At 45.0% G+C, this 13,331-nt stretch overlaps 2 long non-coding RNA genes across 2 annotated transcripts; one reads left to right on the top strand and one right to left on the bottom strand.

The window, feature by feature from the left end:
* Positions 3,532-8,407, bottom strand: LOC110397123. The gene is made up of 3 exons (XR_002437557.1): positions 7,761-8,407; positions 6,862-7,321; positions 3,532-5,972 (listed from the first exon to the last, which is right to left on the bottom strand). It is a non-coding gene; the product is annotated as an uncharacterized LOC110397123 (long non-coding RNA).
* On the top strand, positions 7,675-11,811 carry LOC110397124. Its single transcript, XR_002437558.1, has 3 exons — positions 7,675-7,740; positions 9,598-9,655; positions 11,582-11,811. It is a non-coding gene; the product is annotated as an uncharacterized LOC110397124 (long non-coding RNA).

The raw sequence follows: 13,331 nt of genomic DNA, 5'->3' as shown, positions 1-13,331 counted from the left end.
TGGCTGCAGAGAAAAAGTGTGCCCGTAGCTATCCTCAACTGTGGAAGTCAAATGGGATGGAGTAGAAATAAAGGGAAAGGCAGCAAGGACAAGTGAGCTGCATCTATGCCAGAAGAAGTAGGAGCAGGTATAAGCATTGGTGCCATACGGATTGTACAGCTCCGGGGCAGTGTCCAAGCGCAGCACAGCAGATCTGAGAGCTGATGGGGTTATAATACAGCTCTGTCAAATAGTGGATGGGGTGAAATGGGCCATTTTTGTTCAGATTTTCTCATTTCATAGGGTAGGGTTTCCTGATGAAGTAATCAGGCAGCAAGTTTAAAGCAAACATGGAGAAATACTTTTTTTCAAAGTGCAATTGAGCTTTGGAGCCCTTTACCAGCAGATGCTTTGCAGAGCAGAGTGAACATGGGGTTCAAATAGGGATATGATAACGTTATGAAAAACAGACCATTAAAGTTGTTAAACACGATAGTTGGGGTGAAATTCCCAGGTTAAGACGTTCCTAAATACCTGGGCTGGGACAGGGCCCAGATGGAGCATGTTTTCACTTGCCTTATTTCGTATGTTGCTTCTTATATTGCTTCTGTTGCTCTTGCTGTGAGAGGTTGAACACAGCCGAGGTAGGGCTGGGTGGCTTAGCTCCAGACTACTGGCCTGGTGGTATGATGCACAAATGTGTAGTGTTACAAATTTTATTGCGGCGCAACGTTTTGATTTTAGCTTCCCCAGAGCAAACCACTTCCAGAGAGGCATTAGAGACATCTGAGCCTCTCAGAGCAAACACCAGGCAGTCCCCGTCCGTCTGAAACAACAAGGGCTCATAATGCAGCAGCCGAAGTGAGAAGGGAACATGCTGGATTCCTCCTGGTTGATATTTCAGCATTTTTTTCAAGGCATCAGGCCTGTTGGCCACATCTCTCTTGCGGTGATCTGTGGTATGAAAATGAGAACGTATTTCCAAGCCCTCAGACCCAAGCACCTGAGTGTTGGGCTGATGTTCCTCCTCGGCTCATTGTGTTTGCACAGAGTTCATCTCTGTGGATGACCAGCACCAAAGGGTGACGCCAGGAGCCCCAGCACCTGGGGACTGTCATACTGAGCGGGCACAAAAGGTTGTCCATGATGGTGCTCTTTTGGTGCTTCCTTTTTTACAAATAGGTAGGTACAGCTACCGTTACATAAGCAAGCCTGACACTTCTGTAGGTGGTGTTTTACAGCAGTGAGTGCATCAGATCCATTAGAATCATAGAATCATAGAATTGGCAAGGTTGGAAAAGACCTACAAGATCATCCATCCCAACCATCCACCTACCACCAATAACCCCACTAAACCATGTCTCTCAACACAACACCTAAACGTTTCTTGAACACCTCCAGGGATGGTGAATCAACCATCTCCCTGGGCAGCCCATTCCAGCGCCCGACCACTCTTTCAGAAAAGTAGAATTTCACTCATTAGTTTTCCTGTCTTAATTGTATCATTCCTTATGCATCTGCTCTGCACAAAACTGAAGCTTTCCCTGTTTCCCCAGCAGTCTCTCCATCCTACTGGTCATTTTTTGGTCATTCAGTCACTTGGGTTGCTCCTACCCAACTAATACATCCTTAGCAACTCCACGGAGCTGCTGGCACCTCTTCCCTTAGGGGCGGGCTGGGGGAAGCTTTGTCAGCAAGCATTTCATTTGCTGTCTCTTTATTTCATCTCCATACCTGCTGTAACACCCTGCACATCCCATCAGACGTGCTGCGATCAACCCAGGCTGTGCCAGGCAAGAGTTTAGGCCTTTCAGATGCTGTCCATCCTTCATCTCCCACACGCCTTTGCTCTCGTGAGCCCCGCAGATGCCTTTAATTGCCAGCCACCACTCTTGGCTCTCCGAGGAGCAGCAAAGGAATCATGGAGTCCCTCTGGCGAAGGATGAAACGAAGGGGCCCAGCGGCGTTACGACTTTTTCTTGCACTGAATTGGCTTTGGGAAGAACGGGCTCTTTCCTCCCGTTAGATAAGCACAGAAATCTTAAGCAGATGCTTGCAAAACATCAAACAAATATATACTTAAAAAAAATAAATATAGGCTCTACCCACATGCCCCATAATCTGGCCAATATTCAGACACCACTAACAGCATCTAGGCTTTCCCCAGGGAAGCGTGGAGGAAAAGGAAAACCCTGCAGTGCAGTGTTGTACCCAGGTTGGTTTTCCTTGTGTCCTGGGGACATTCCCAGGAGCTGGGGGCCGGGCTGCGACCCGCTCTGCTCTTCTGCAGCTGGAGGGAGACACAGCCCTGCAATGTGCCTGCACTCTGGGGGCTTTCGTTTGTTTAACCATCGCTTTAAGTAAACAGTGCGGAAAGCAAAGGGGAATTTCATGCCATAAGGGAGAAGGTGCAGTAGTGTGGAAGGCCCATATTGCCAAAAAAAAAAAAAAGGTTTATTTAGTGCTTCAGCAACCCCTAAACTCCTGAGTAATAATGCAGAGAGAATGAGAGGGTAGTTCTAGTTCCCCCAGCATAGGAAAACTGCAATGCCATTTGTTTTCTTGGTAATGTGTGGTGCTGAACCTTCTTTATCCCTTAATACTCAGCCTGGAAGATCTTCAAAACAGTCGTGGCATCATGTGTTTTCTACAGCAGTGTTGTTGGCAAGGGCTTCACTTACACAGGACAAAGGCTTTGAATGAAAAGAGGACAGGTATAGATTAGACATTAGGAAGAAATATTAATGGGCAGCCCTGTCACTGCTGCCCGGAGCTGTGGGTGCCCCCTCTTAAACTGGAGCAGCTGCCTCTTGCCACTCTTCCTGGGGAGGAGATACCTCATATCACAGCAGGACTCATGCTGCTGTACTCATTTGGGCAGGAACATCAGTCACCCCTCACCATGGGGTGTAGTTCCCCAGGGAAAGCCCATGGGATGCCCTTCTCTGCATCAAGCCTGGGGAGTGCTCCTATTTATGGTGTATGGGCTTCAGTCTTTATTCATCAAGCAGCAGCTTTAGCTTTTCATTGTCAGCACTGAACTAATCAGAAAGGGGAGCACGGGAAGGGTGGGGACCGGAAAAGAGGAGTTTGTGGGAACATAACGACGTTAAAGAAAAAATTCTGCTTGCTGTCAGTTAAGTCTCTCCATTAGTTACCTCTACCATTATGGATTCATTTTAAGATCCAGACTTCAATATACATAACTTTAAATCACTAACATCCTTCATGGCTCTGTGATTTGCTGGTTCCATATGTAGCCTCTTGGCCCATTGCATTGGCACCGGTTCAATTCTTGTTCTTCCTTTGGGTTACAGTTTCCTTTCTTTGATGGGGAGGGGTAGGGAGGGGAAGAAGAGGGAGAGGGAAAAAGGGGATGGTGAGTTGGAAGGCAAGTGATGGAGGGCAGAGACGGGATGGGGGGTGGGAAGAGAGGAGCATAAGAAAAAGAAGCGATGCAGACGGAGAGAAACAGTTTGAGGAAGAAGTAAAGAAACAGCAAAAAAAAAAAAAAGAAAAAAAAAGAAAAAAAAAAAGCAGAAAGAGGAAAAACAATGAGAAGTGCCATCGTGAGCAGCCATCCCCACCCTGCTGCTTGCGTCAGTGCTGGACGTGAGGAGCGGGAGCAGATGGCCGAGGCAGCCTTTCCCAGTGCCTGCAGTGCGTGCCATGCTGCTGCCCGTCCCGCTGCACGCAGGCTCCATCCCTGCCTCAACTTTACAATTGAGCTCCCTGAGATTTGCTCGGGGCCTGGGCTGACAGCTGTATTGAATTTTGGTTTATTGTGTGATTTATCAGGGCCGTCAATGGGCATTTGGATGATTTAGTGCTGCAAAAATACCTTGGAATGCGACGCGCAGCAATATCTGCATTATTAATAACAATAATAATAAAGATAAATGTCCCTCCCCAGAGCTTTTGATGGCCGTGCCACTCAATTTAACATTTTAACAGTGGCATGTGGCCTCTCCGTGGCACCTGGTAACGCCTGATGGATATGAGCAGGCAAAGAAAAGGTTATTTGTCAAATGCTCAGCCTCAACTGTACGGTGTTTGGAAAGCTCCAGGTCAGAGCAGCCTGAGCCGCATTCCTGTCCCTGACATCCAGCGGGACTGAACTTTGTCATGTTATTAAGCTGTCAGCAGCACTGGGGCGTTATTTGGATTTCTGGTGGGAACTCCTTGCACATGGTTGGGGTGCTCTAGTGGGATTATATCAACACCATTGTAAAACACACACAAATGAGCTGTGCTGTAATTACCACATGAAGCCCTCGCTTGGCTGGGTTAATCAGCAGAGAATGGGAATACCAGATAAACACAAATGAGCCACCAGGATGTTTATTCCAGTGGCAACAATGCCATTGTTCCTGACAGCCACCAGCCTGGTTCTGGAGCTCCACTGGCAGCCAGATCCCCGGGCTCTGAGTGCCATGCACGGAGGAACGAGGCAGGTCTGTGCCTCCCCAGGGGGGACCGGGGCTGGGGAGGTGCAGAGGCAGCAAGGGAATTAGGTGATGTGACATTTGCTGATGTAAAACCTGAGGAAAACATTTTCCCCCACTTCTGCTCTAAGATCCACTTCACATGAGGCTCTCTTGCCCACCGGTGGGACAGGGGTTGCTCTCCATGCACCCATTCCCACTTCTGCTCTCCAAAGGGGAAGGGACAATGATGGTGTTATCCATTCCAGCTGGCAGTCAGAATGGCATGTCCCTGTTTCCATTGGTTTCTGGGACCATGTACAACATTAAAGACAGAATAACCATGACAATGTCAGTGCTATTTCATTCCTTCTGCTGTTTGCCACCTCTGTCTGTTCTTTCCCCCTTGCTTGCTCTTGACCACCCGTCTCATATACAGGGTCGAGTTCCAGCATGCTCACCATTAGCAAAAATGCAATTAATAAATAATACTAACTAGCAACTTCTTACCTCCTCATTGCTGACACCACTACAACAGCCAAAGTGCTGGGACCCCTTGCTGCTCTTACACCAAGGGGCTCCAGAGGCATCGTCAGTTTTGGTAAATGTGAATGCACAGCTCACACATCTTCTGCATGTCATCCCTCAGTTAAAGGCTCATCTCAGCAACGCATGTCCCAGATGAAAGACATTTTTCTACCAAAAGGAAATTCTCATAAAATGTAATCTTGTCAGATTTTTCCATGCAAAATTGCTGGTTTGGAAACATGGTCAAATCCCCACCATAATAATTAATCTTGATTTCCTAACCAACATACCAGAGTTAAATATCTCATTTAAAATCAGTGTTTGGAAATGAAATTACGTTCTTAAGTAAGTTCAAAAGGAACTGTTCCTTCCAATGCACTGCCATGGGCTATTTCTGGGTAGCGGTCCTTGCCACCTTGTGTTCCCCTGGCCTGTTTCACTTTCTTGCTGTCCTCTGACACGTGGGCTGGGTGAACATCTTACATCTTCATTTGTGTGCACCATGGCATGGAAATTTTGGGAACCACAACTCATTGCTAGCACCTCGAGGCACAGATGATACATGGATGATGAGGAGGAAGGAATGATTTCTGCTTCAGTTTCTCTGGGGAATGCACAGGAACCCTCTGGCTCATTTTTGCAGATCTCCAAAGCTGGCCAGGTACCGCTTGTACGGGGTCTTCTGATTCTTTGACTCCCATTTGATGAACCTAATAGTCACGTACTTATCCCTAAATCCAGGCTTGAAGTCAGTGGGATTACATAGTCTGTTGACATGTGATGGAGTTCAGCATGTGCTTGAGGACAAGCTCATTTGGTTTACTGAATGAAGGCATTTCCACCGAGTTTAAAATCAGAGTGATTGATAAAATTTTTTGGTATTTACCAAAAAGATGAGATCTGGGAGGAGATCGATGCCACCAGGTGGTGGTGACACAGCAAGAGAAGCACCTTGAAATAGCTCCATCCTCTGAGCAGCACCTTGGCAAATCAGCTCCTTTTTAGTGTCCCCAGTAGCGGAATCTAAATAGCTAGGGATCGCTGGAAAGTAAAGATATGTAGATTATAGAATTTGGAATAATGAGGAGTTACGCAGTGCTGAACTGTTCCCTATGTAACTTGCATTTTCCTCGTGGTTTTCTGGATTGTCTTAAGCAATAAGAAAATAAACACTTTTATTCCCCTTATTATTGAGGGCTGTGTGTTTCACATACTACAGTGCCAGGGTTTCTTGCCATGGTACTTTCTTTCTGTTTCCATCGCTCCAGTCCCTCAGCATCTCCAGAACTAAAAGCCTTATATCACTCTTCTCATAGCTGAAAGCCCAAAGTACTTAAGAGAAAATGTAGAGCTCACTTGAAAAAGAGAGTTAAAAGCATTCCCCCCAAAGGAAAGTACTGTGACATTTGAAAGATAATTCTTCCTGAGACCCAAGGTTTTTACCAGCATTCTGCATCTGCAGCCCTTCCCAAAGTACTCTATCATCAAATGATTCAGTGTCATCATCAAAGAATTTCTGGCTACTCATTTTCCTTTAATAATAGTTGAGAAGTTTAATGAAAGGAAAGATCTGCATATATTTTTTTCTAAGTTGGGTGAAATTCTTTTTTTTTTTTTTTTTTTTTTTTTTTTTTTTTGGTAATATTTCTGCTCAGAGAAAATTATACCTTCTGGTGCCAACGATGTGCTCTGTATATTTTGTTTATTACAGCGGTTTAAACTGGAACCATGGCTGAGGGAGTATCATTATAAAATTCTTGATACCCTTGACAGATTTGTGCATACATAACTGTGGGCATGGAAGGCAGTGGAGGAGATGACATTTTCTCCTTATTTTAAGCATCTGCTCGGTCACCCATGTGCAGTACCCACTTCACGCTCTCTAGGCAGCGAGGCCGAGGTCAGAGCACACTCGTGTGTCCAAACCCACCTGAGGTGAAGCCATCTTTCTGCAGCCATCCCTCCAGCCCAGCCATGGCTCAGTCGCAGTCCCACTGAATGGCCATAACCATCCTGGTGTTTGCCATTGCAGTGCTGTAGGAGATAGCTGGCTTCTCACACCCTGGCAGCCCGAAGCTGTACAAACCAGGGGTGACGGCAGTCTGTAACAAAAGCTGCCTGAGCCCACGGGTGACACACTTCAGCAGGATGCATGTCTTGCTGGGGGATCAAGTAGTTGCCCCGCATGTATGAATGCGTAGTGTTTGGTCCAGCAGAGCTGCAGATTCACACCGTGCTCACACTGCACAAAGATGAAGCTGGAAGTGAAGATGAGTGCTGGAAACTAGGCCTGCTGGTGGTCTCTGTGCAATTCCCTCTAATTTTTCCTTTTTACTTGCTTTTCTTGCACTGAGTTGTTTCTCTCCTTGTAGGACCACAAGAGGTAACAGCTGCAGAGAAGATAAATGAGGAACCAGTTGAAATGCAAGGGATCAGGTTTTCTAAAGCACTGAACTTCTTCCCCTTCTATATCTACAGGCTGGGCCAGATTTTCCATTGAATTCAACTGTAAATTCAGTCACAAATTCAGGTAAATCCCGTCAGGACACTGGTAACCCACCACAGAAACCTTCATTTAGAATGATGCTAAACCCTCACAGAAAGCTGGCTGCTGAGTCACAGGTCTGCTCATTTACCTTAATTTGAACCATGAGGATCAATTAGTTGATGGTGATGAGGAGGGAGCAGAGATTTTTAATTTATCTCAGGAGCTGCTGCAGAACATTTAGCAGGGCTAAATGCAGAGCACATTGCACCTTGCACCTTGGCATGACCCTGACAAGCCAGCTGCTCACCCCAAACCCTTCAGGTAGGCCTGTCCTCACCAACCATTGGCAATCTCAGGTAGGTCCATCCACACCAGCTGTTGTCTTCCTCAGAGTGAGGTGCCTCTGCCATCACTGGCATGAGATAAGCACCTCCCAGAGCTCTGGCTGCTTCTCTTGGGATGGTAGGAACCAACTCCTCTTCCAGAGGACCAGCTCAGACTAGGTATCTAGCTACAGAATGGCTGAAACAGCTGAGAATAATCTTGGGTGGAGATGAATGGGACTATAGGTGTGAAGCACTGGCTTTGCATGCTTTGCTGGATCAGGGAAATCAGCACCTGCTATAACCTGCACCCTATATTATCTGCAGAGCACAAGATGATCTTTTTGGCCCTTTCCAACCCAAACCATTCTGATTCACTGAACCACTCCTTTGAAAGGGACAAATTCTGTTTCTATCCTAAAAGGGCTCCTTTCATTTCAGTGCCATGCTTGAATGGTAGAGATAGCTGCCAGCAAAGTGTGATTATTTATTAGGAGGAAATCCAGGCAACAGCCCCACTGGATCTGAGGGAAAAAGCTCTCATTGACTTTGCTGGACATCAGGGTTAAGCAGTATGAGGGCTGTGAAGAAAGAGCCCCCTGCAACATAGGGTAGTGTTGGTTTACAAGTAAGGAGGGGAATGTTCTGTAGCCTACAAGATCCCTGCTGGACAACACATAGAAAAAAAAATCTACTTTCATCAGCACAGCTGAAATTAATCTGGATTTATTCTAGTCTAAAAAAGAACAAAATTCAACCCGTGTCTTTCCCCTCCTCTGTCCTTCCTCCACTCTGAAGAAGTGTCAAGTTGAGGTCCCCACACTGATAGTGTTTGGGAAACGTTTATATGATACAGTCATCATCCAAGTCAGAGAAGCAGGGGGAATACTCAGGAAAGGAGGAGAGTTAGAAAAATAGTGGTTGTTCAACCCTGACATAAATAAGTGCATGTCTTGTTGACTCAAAAGATAATCTGAAGACAACATATGAACGGAGAAAGCAGTGTCTTGGGAGAGCAATAGTGGTTTTGATTGTTTTGGTTGAGCTGTGTCTTCAAGTTGTTGTTGCTATTGGCTTTTGTTGTTTGTTTTTATTTTATTTTATATTTTATTAAAGTAGGGACTCAGTGCCTTGACCTATGCTGACGGACTAACCTGTACCATGCAGCATTTTCAGATGTAGCCTGCTGGTTGCCTCTGCTACTAAATTGCCTGATCTTTCCCTGGCATTCTTCCCTCCAGTTGTGAGCTGGGAGTGAGCAGAGGCTGGGTACTGTTCTGGGTAGAAGTTTGGATGAGCTAATCACTTTAGGGGGAGCTGAATGTGTTTAGCTGAGTGGACGTGGACAGCCAGCTAAGGGTTGCTTCCATATTTAATATACTATTACACATGCAGACTGTGTGTTTATGGTCAAAATTAAACAAAATACCTGAAGAAATCAAATTTTAGTTTCATAGCCATTTTTTTTATCTTATAGGAAAATATCAGCTCTTCCCATGAGATGTTACCAATTCAACCAAAAATATACTAGGAAGAGAAAATAAACCAAAGTGGTTTGGTTGTTTCGGCACAATTCAACACAAAATATAGAAATGAACAAAACTGGGAAAATTACTAGAAAATTAGGAAGGATTGGAAAGAGATGGCTAAAAATCAAAGACAAAAGGAAGAATTTTTCTTTTTTTTCTTTAGGAACCTCCAGTCAACAACTGTGCAAAACATTACTCTTCTGGAGCATTTGTAAAAACTAAAATTAGACTTACTTGATGTCTACTAATATTGTAGATTGCTTTTGTGTTAGAATATACAAAATAAATGGACTGGCTAGTTTTACTGCACTATCTTATGTTCTTAGTATTCTAGGTTATATTAAAGATCTTTTGAGGGTAAGAGAACTGAGACTCATTAATAAGGTAAGTAATAGAACCTGAAATATCTGTAATATATCTCCAGCATCTTCCTTCATGAGTCATCCATGGGACAATGCTAGTTGCTTAAATTTAGTCTGTGTTTAAAGATTCATCAAGGAAATGGAGGTAGATAGAAAATCACTGTTCTCCTGTTGTGCAGTTGTGTTGAGGATTTGACTACTGGAAGAAGCTGAATGAGTTAAACTTATATGGTGGTGCATGGCAGGAACAGAGAAGCAGTGAGTTTCCATAACCTGTACATTGTCACTTATGGATTCAGCTGCAAAAGAGGTGTTATCCTTTGTCTGAGTTTTAATGTAAAGTGAATATACTTTGGGACATTTTAAAAAAAGTTAAATTGTGGACAATGGCAAATATGTCAGTCAGTCCAAATGTGGAGAAACTGCTTAGGGGCACTTGATGAATTAGGAAGCCCAAAATGTCATTCAGTCTTTCAGTGTTGCGTGGTTGGTTTTACTCAACCCCATGCTGACAGTTCCTACTGCACCAGGCACATCTGTGTGATTTTCGTGAAAGAAACACTGCCCATGAAATTCGTACCTTTATACCAGGGATGGTCCAAAGGAAGGTTTCACAAATTGGTTTTCTCTGTATGTTTTTGGGGGAACAAAAATCATGAATTGATGATCATGATGGGAACACTTGTCCCGCCCCTGTATATTATCTCCTGCTCACTGCTCCCAGTGCTGTTCCTGACAGTGGTCACACTACCTGCTCAGACTGCTTAGGGTAAAATAAACCCTCAATTTGAACTGCTCTTTAGAAACCCCTTCTTCTCACAGAATTTCAAGGTCTTTCCAGTTTCCTGTGTCATATCTGTAAAGGTTTCTCTTCTTTGCTGGGAGCAAGGACTCCTTTCTCCCTGTAGAAATAAAACATTTCACTAGCAAGGTCTGAATCAAAAGGGATTTTTTTTTTTAAATCCTTCTGTTATTAGGGAGTCGATTAGAATAAAGATATTCTGCTTTGGAAGCTCAACCACCTGAAATAAAGGGCAGCATGAGGAGGCAGGATTTGAGCAAACAGCACTGCTAGCATTTGCAGTGATGGGCCTGGGTGCAACTGATCCTGGATGCCTACCATGCTTTTCTGCCGGGGATTGCAATCCAATTGTGGATTGCAATTGGACGGCTTCATGGAATTTAACTTCCATCAATTCATACATGGGGATGTGATAGAGCTGAGAAGGCAGGAAGTCATTGCTTGCTATCATTGAGGTGGAGGCTAAGGTGAGAGGTGATAGATACAGACTGCAGCAGGTGGCATTGCCAACAGCCATCAGGTTATGCCTGAGTCCTAGCTGTCCAGCTTTCTATCTACCTCACCCACTTGCACCAGTAGAAGTGTCAAAATATGCCCAAATTTTTCATGCACCTGAGGACACGGACTCACTATGTGCAAGTGCACTGATTGCCTCTTGGCCATTAAATAGCTTATTGAGGCAAGTAACACAGACACCATAAGTGTACGTCTCAGATCTCTGATGGATCAGGAGCAGCAAAGAAACTCAGTGCCTCCTCCACTCAGAGATTCTGTATTTCAACCCCTCTGAAGAAGGGGAGCTAACAAGTTCGGGAGGTGCGTTGCCTCCCGAGGGAAAGCACGATGCCCTAACATCATATTGCATGTGGTTCTGGCAGCAGCAGAGCTGACTGCCACGCTTTCACCAGCAGGTCACTCAAGGCAATGGAGAATTCATTTCTGGGAGAATTCAGGGAAATTGCTGTTTTAATAACAGGGCAGGAGTTTTCACCCACCTCTTTCACCCTAGCCTGAATGCTACAGAGAGCAGTTCTCTGTGTGGATTGGCTTCCTTAATCAGTCTGAGTCATTTTTCTGAGTCTTAAGTTTTAAGGGACTTTTTGCGGCTACACATTGACTCCAGCTTTGTCTCTGGCATCCCTACAGGAAATTCAGCCCCACAGTTCTGGTGTCAGACTCAGCAAAACAGCCCTGGGCTGAGTGAGAAGATTTAGACCCTCTGGGGGAAAGGAGAAAGTGCTGTGAGGCAGGGTGAGGAGAGCTGCCCTGCTGCCCTTGTTATTCTAGCTTTGTGGATAACCAGAAGGTTACAGCTTTCAGCCCTTATGCCAGGCAGAGCTATTTTTAATTAAAAATAAAACCAGGAAGTTTTTAATATGGAGAAACCAGGATGTTTCACTGGTAAGTTCTAAAAGTTTTACTTCTGAGTCCTTGTTAAAAACAAAAATGTTTTTCTTCCTTTCTTTTTTTTAATTTGTTTTTTACATTTTTTTAAATTTCAGATGAGGATCTAAATATTTAAATGTGTTTTTCTTGTTAAAGACATCTACCTATAATCTCATGCAGAAGCTGGAAACTCAGTCTTGGACACCAACACAATGAAGACTTCATATATAAACTGGGAAGGGGGTGTTCAGCAGTATGTTCTACCCTATGTGACACTGCCATCGTTTTACAGTATGTATATTTCTTGCTTTGTTCTACACGGTCCCACAAGATACCAAAATAAATCGTGGAATGACTTGGGTTGGAGGGGACCACACAGCTCCCTAACCCCAGTTTCTGTGTGCTGGATGCCCCCCAGTTCGGGCTGCCCAGGGCCCATCCATGGCCTTGCATGCCTCCAGGGATGGGGCACCCACAGCTCTGGGCAGCCGTGCCAGGGCTTCACTGCCTTTGAGTAAAGGATATCCTCCTAACATCTAACCTACACCTCCCTTCTTTTAGTTTAAAGCCATGCCACACTGTCCTATCACTATTAGACTGTAAGAAATCACTCCCCCTCCTGCTTTTGAGCTCCCTCAAGTGCTGGAAGGCCGCAGTGAGGTCTCCCCACACGCAGCCTTCCCTTCTCCAAGCTGAACACCCCCAGCTCCCTCAGCCTTTCTCCACAGAGAGGTGCTCCAGCCCTCTGAGCATCCTCCTGGCCTCCTCTGGCCCCGCTCCCACAGCCCCACATCCCTCCTGTGCTGGGGGCCAGAGGTAGTAAGTTGTAGCCCACTATTGATCAAACAGGAATTAACTGGAAGATATGTAAGGAATTATCTCAGCAGAAAGCAAGAATGATTGCGATGAAAGAAATTATGTTCTTGTCTGGAAGGAGGTTACTAGATCAGTTTCTCAATAATTGCTCTTGTCATTAACTACTTCTCAACAAGGAGCTTATTTTATAGGGTCTTTAGCTGCGTTAGTACAAAAGGCTGATGAGATTTGCTGATGACACAAGAAGAGGGAGTCAGCTATTGTGCAGTGAGAACTGATGTCCTGAGGGTGAGAAAAGCAAGAATAGAATTTCACTTTAGAAGTAATAATGAGATTTTTTGCCAGAATATCTAAGGCATTAATTGGAAGCAACTGAGATGGGGAAAGCATTGGTTAACTATGAGATAGCACATGATTCTGAGCCACCCATGTGATGAATAACATGGAAGTCTTCCCAGGATGGAAGCTATTCCCAGGAAGGAGGATGTTTTCCTACTGCTGCATAAGATCTTTGATCTTGCCTACTTTCTGGGCACCCATTTTCTAGAAGGATGAAGCCATCGGTGGCTCCACTCTCAGTACCCTTTGGTGGTATGACAACAACGTTTTCTGGCACGGTTACCCTGCTGATGTCCACTTCAACATGCCAGCAGTGTCTTCTGTAGCACCTGACAGCAGTTGCCCTCCGAGATGT

Source organism: Numida meleagris, chromosome 3 (assembly GCF_002078875.1).
Source record: "Numida meleagris isolate 19003 breed g44 Domestic line chromosome 3, NumMel1.0, whole genome shotgun sequence".
Lineage (NCBI taxonomy): Eukaryota > Metazoa > Chordata > Aves > Galliformes > Numididae > Numida > Numida meleagris.
The sequence above is the reverse complement of the archived record's forward strand: the minus strand, read 5'-3'. Positions and strand labels throughout refer to the sequence as shown.